This window comes from Magnolia sinica, chromosome 9, assembly GCF_029962835.1.
Source record: "Magnolia sinica isolate HGM2019 chromosome 9, MsV1, whole genome shotgun sequence".
NCBI classification, from domain to species: Eukaryota; Viridiplantae; Streptophyta; class Magnoliopsida; order Magnoliales; family Magnoliaceae; genus Magnolia; species Magnolia sinica.
Window position 1 is genome coordinate 54,744,243 of NC_080581.1, and position 5,356 is coordinate 54,749,598.

The window sequence follows — 5,356 nt, forward strand, 5'->3', positions numbered from 1 at the left end:
ACTTGTGATCTATAATCGATGTTTGCGAACGACCCTAAGTCGTATCCCATAGATCTGAGTCAGCCTAATCCGAGACTTGTACCATTACGACCGCACCGTCGCCGCGGTTCCAACGCCGTGTCTTTCGAATGCACCAGCAAATCTTATCGCGCCCAAAATGATCCTTCTAACTCTTCTTCTTCCACCCCTTGGATGAGTAGAGGCAATATTGGATTGAATACCGGTATAGCAAAGGCAATTATGTCCACCCCGATATATGAACAGATATCTGGTCGAATTATCTTAAACATGAGATTACTTACCTTCTCAGCATTTTGGATATGAAAGAAGCAAATCAAATATTGCGAGAAGCTCATTCAGGTGAATGTGGGGCTCATTAGGCTGGCAGGAATCTGTTCCATTGGGTACATCAAATGGGATATTACTAGCCTACAATTTTCAAAGATGCAATTGATTATGCAAATTGATGTCAATGTCAAATACATGGTGACATCATACATGTACCTCCTGAATATCTTCATCAACTAGTAATATCACGGCCCAAACCCGGAAATCGGATTCACAGGAATATGATCATTTATTCTTATCCAATTGAATAATTATCTACACAATTACCAATCTATACGATCAGGTAGTGACCATTTGATTATTATTAACTGATAATAATCATTTCACATGGTAGGTATTGCAATGTGCTTAAAGGATGTAATATAGACACTTTATCCCAGTGAGGTTTAATCACGGGTAGTCTAGTGACTCTGAATGGTTCTGTTCGTATTCACGTGTCGAGGATTTTCCCTTAGTTGTTGGTTCTATACAAACCACACATTTTTCATGGACCCCATCATGATGTTTATTCTCCTTTCATGAATAGGGTCATCCGGACCTTACATCTTGGTGGAGAAAGGATCTCTACCGTTGATTTTCGATTTGATGGGCCCACGTGTAATGGGACCCACTTGATGTATGATTAATTGCAAAGGAGGGCCCATAGTGTCGGGGTCCCTCCATCACACGCATCCCTCTTTCTTTCTCTCTCTCTCCCTTTCTTTTTCATTAGTTTTGTGCATGATGATGTGGGTGTGTGGCCCACATGGATGGACCCCACCATGAAACATGAATTTGATCCAAGCCATTTGTAGATGGGGCCCACTTTATAAGTGTTGTATCTACACCATCCATCATTTGGTGGCCCACCTAAGTAGGGCCACCTTCCAGGCTTGAAATGGCCAAACCGTCCAGCATCCCTGGATGCTGGACGTTAATGGAAAACACAAATATTTGCCTTGGGTTCAAGGCTATTTGGGTAGACCACTTGGGTAGGCCCCACTCAGACGCTGTTGCTGCCAGAGACGCGCAGGCAGTGCCTACAGCATTTGGGTGGACGGACAGCAGGGACCATTGGGTCCCAGCCGTGGGCCCCATCATGATGTGTACCACACATCAACACCGTGCATTTTTATGGGGCCCCTTAGGGCTGTGATCCCTCCAAAAATCGGTCATATACATTGCTCAGGTGGCCCACGTCATAGGAAACAGTGGCGTTGAACGTCTACCATTGAAACCCCTTCTGGGTGTCACAGAAGTTCTGGATCATTATGAAATTTATTTTTCCTCTTCATACAGGTCTCTGTAACCGTATCAACGGATTAGATGTAAAATAAGATCTTGTCAATGAGGTGCAAGTGTCATCAAATGCTTGGATATCTAGAAAGTGGGCCCAAATCGAGAATTGAGTTTTAGTTTGTGAATATACAAATAAAAGACCATCAGAGTGTTGGTTTAGCAAATTAATCAACATGTTACGTGCATTAGCGAAGTATGGGAATAACAACTTTGGTTAAACTTACAAGAGGATAAACTCAAATGATTATTTTCAGAAAGGTAAGTACCTGTTCATGTGGCTTTTAGGTCACTCCTTACATTCATGGATGTACAATTTGCGATTGTCGATGCTCGCCAAAAAATCTTAGCCTGATTATAATTAAAAAAAAAAAACCTTCTATGGCCATGCAAAATGTTTAAACGGTGTTCCACTGTTCCTCTTCTGTGGCCCTCTCAAGTCTTGGATCTGGCTGATTTTTTGTGGCCTGTGCTAAAATGAGCTCCTACAATGGTTGGATAGGTGGATTTCTAATAAACATAACGGTGGGCTCCACCTAGATTACCAGCGCAGGAACTTTCGTGGTCCCTGTAGAGGCATTTGCACTGGCAACTGCTTCAACTGTTGTACAAATGTTTGCATTGCGAGGTCTACTGTTTTCATGTACATGTGTTAATGATGACTTGATGGGCCACACAAACTCTAAACAGGGCCATTCGATCAAATGCAGTTTTTGACCATTTTACCATCCCACATGACTTGATGATAGGCCTATATCTGAGATCTGGGCCAAACCCATGGGGGGCACATCTGATAGACCGGGTGGGTCTCATGCGCTAGCGCAAGTCACGCCCCCTAATGCCTTGAGAGTCAGGCTAATATTTCTAATGCAATGATTAAGGTGATTGGATTATTGCAAAAAAAAAAATGTTAATTAAAGGAAACTTTAGAGCCACGAAATTATATAGAGGATACACTCAATGTTTCTCTCATAATCATTTTAGCTTTTTGAAACTGGCCAACTGAATTATCACTACACCAAAATCGTTAATCTGGAACGAGCAGGATTTTAGTTTGAAAACGTTAATGAGCCGTTCTGCATTTCGTTTCTGTTTTAACGCTCTACGTTGTTATTTTCACTGTTTTATTAGTGTCCCAATTGAGTTTTTGATATTCTTAGTTTTTGTTATTTTGTTGTATTATTTTATTTTAAAACAGACGGAATGGATTCGATTAGAACCCGACCCCATAAGGCCCGAGAGTCACATTACTGTATATCTGCCGCAGACTACTAAATGATTGTCATCCTTTCCTTATGCCAAAACGCCCTAACCCCTCATTTCCACCGTCTCCCTCTCCTTCTCTCGATCTCCTTCTCCCTCTCTCAATCTCCGTTTCTTCCGATCTCCCTCATCCCGATCTCAACCCTCTCTCGATCTCCCTCTCACTCTCCCTCCCTCTCTCTCGATCTCTCTCTCCCTGTTGGACTCTAGATCTGCAACATCCCCACACATGGGAGAAGAGATCGAGAGGAGACGACAGTCCCCACACATGGGGTATCTGATATTGTAGGAGCAGCAGCATCAGCGCCGTATGAGGTGTTTGATCTATCGTCAGACTGAAGGGAGGGAGTGAGTGGGTGCAGCAACAACAACAGCATGAAGACGATGGAATCTGCCTGATCTACCCTTCTCCTTCTCATATCTGTAGTAAGTCTTTCTCTCTCCCTCTCTTTCTCTCTTCTTCCCTCTCTCTCTTCCCCTCGAATCTCAACCCTTGATCTCTACAGATCCATGTCCTCGGATCTCTAGATCAGAACCCCAAGGCCCATTCTACACTTCGTAATTGGAAGTCACTGGTTTTCGTGAAATGGGATAATCGATTTTTGATGTTTGGATGCAGTTTGCAATTTGTTAGGGGTTTGAGAGAGCGAGAAAGACGAAGAATACTGACGAAATTCGAGACCGAGTAATACGGTAGAGGGGCTGAGCTTTCACAGCAAGAGGCCATGGATCCCTTGCAAAGTGCCTTTTCAATCCCTTGCACGGATTGTTGTCTTAGAACTCCTCTTTCTCTTTTATAATTTGATCTAAAATGTTTATATCCAAGCAATGATGATGTTATCATGTGCTTGTGTTCATTGCATTGATATGTGGCTGATCAAGTATATGTTTTACTTTTCATTTCCAATTGTTTTTCAAAAAAAAAAACTTTTTCTGATTTCTCTCAAATTTATACTCCCTTGAGCTTGATTCAAGGTTCAGGAGGTCGATCTGCTTGTTCCCTGGGCATAATAAGAAGGGTAGGTTCTAAGTGGTGATAAAACCTGCTAACATCTTTTGTGGAGTGGCTGATCTATCCTAGGAAAGTTATGACACAATGCTTGGGCAAAAAGGTTGTAAAGTACTGTCAGTGTTTGCAGTTTGTATTGCTAGTGCCTATACTATGATAATTCAATCAATGGTACTCAAGCCCTGACTGTGGATGCCCATGCACGCACACACAATCCATTTGATGAGGTAGGATTTCAAGCTGAACTAGGTAACCCTTTTGTACAGTTGTCTTAAATTTGCATCATATATACATGTCGTTTTCAAATTCCAGGTTGATATACAAGCCCTTGCACATGCTGTGGAGCTAACAAGACAAGGGGCAGTCGACAGCTTGAGATTTGCTAAAGGAGAGCTATTTCAGGCATTTCAGGTTCTTTTTCATTTTTTATACACAATTTTAACATCCAGAAGAGGGTTACACTTATCTGATTGAGTGAACAACAGGCGCACCTAGAGGAGTCTGAGAAGAAAACTGCATATAGCAAGCTGTTAGGAAAAAAAAAAAACCTATTGGCCAATATTTTGTTTGCTGGTGATTTGATTCCTAACGGCCTTTATTGACTTCATCTATTACTGCACGTTGCTTTCTTCATCGACTCCTCCAGGCAGTCCAACCGGTGTGCCCGTTCTTCATTGAGGGCCTATAAAATGAGTATTAGAGTGAGTTTGGCCTTGCCGTCATCATTTGGATTCCGTTGCTTTACAAGTGGACAACTAGATGAATGGAAGGATGGATATGGTGGTATTTTGATTTTTCTTTTTTTCTTTTTTAATTTGTGTGGGCTTGATGATGTTGCAGATTCATGGGAACAAGTGGCCCTTCTTCTAGTGACGGGCCTCAACTGTGGGTACGTACTGACTTTTTCTAACTTGATGCTGGTACCTTTGGGTTAGGCGTCGGGCATGGCATGCTTGATTTTTGTGGTGCCTTTTCTTTGTATGCCAATCACCTCTTGGCAGGATTTCATGTCATCGACGGCCACAGATTCATCAGGTACAGAGATCTCATGGGCTTCGTGTTTGGTAAGTCCTCTTGCCTTAATTACTTGCTTTCTCAAGTTGAGATATTGAACTTGGTATAAGAGGAAGTCTGCGTTGTGCTCTAGTAGTCGGTTTGTTCAGCTGTTGATATGATGGATCACACTCTATATGGACAATTTAATGTGGATTAATCAAAGGTTATAGTCCCCATGCATGACACTGCATGATGCGTTGGGAATTGGGATGCATTCAAACAAACTTTTGAAAATTGTATTTTAGTTATTTAAATTAAATTCCAAATTGACTAGTTTACAATTATATGCAACCAAGTATTTTAAAGTTTTTAGCGCGTATCAAATTGACTCTTTTACAAGTGTATGCAACTAAGGGCCTGTTTTATTTTCCTAAGGGTCTGTCTTGTCTTACTATTTTTGTCTCT

At 41.7% G+C, this 5,356-nt stretch overlaps 1 long non-coding RNA gene across 1 annotated transcript; it reads left to right on the forward strand.

Moving 5' to 3' along the window:
* The first annotated feature begins 2,860 nt into the window (after nt 1-2,860).
* On the forward strand, nt 2,861-4,109 carry LOC131255450 (uncharacterized). Its single transcript, XR_009176049.1, has 2 exons — nt 2,861-3,312; nt 3,506-4,109. It is a non-coding gene; the product is annotated as an uncharacterized LOC131255450 (long non-coding RNA).
* Nucleotides 4,110-5,356: the final 1,247 nt, after the last annotated feature.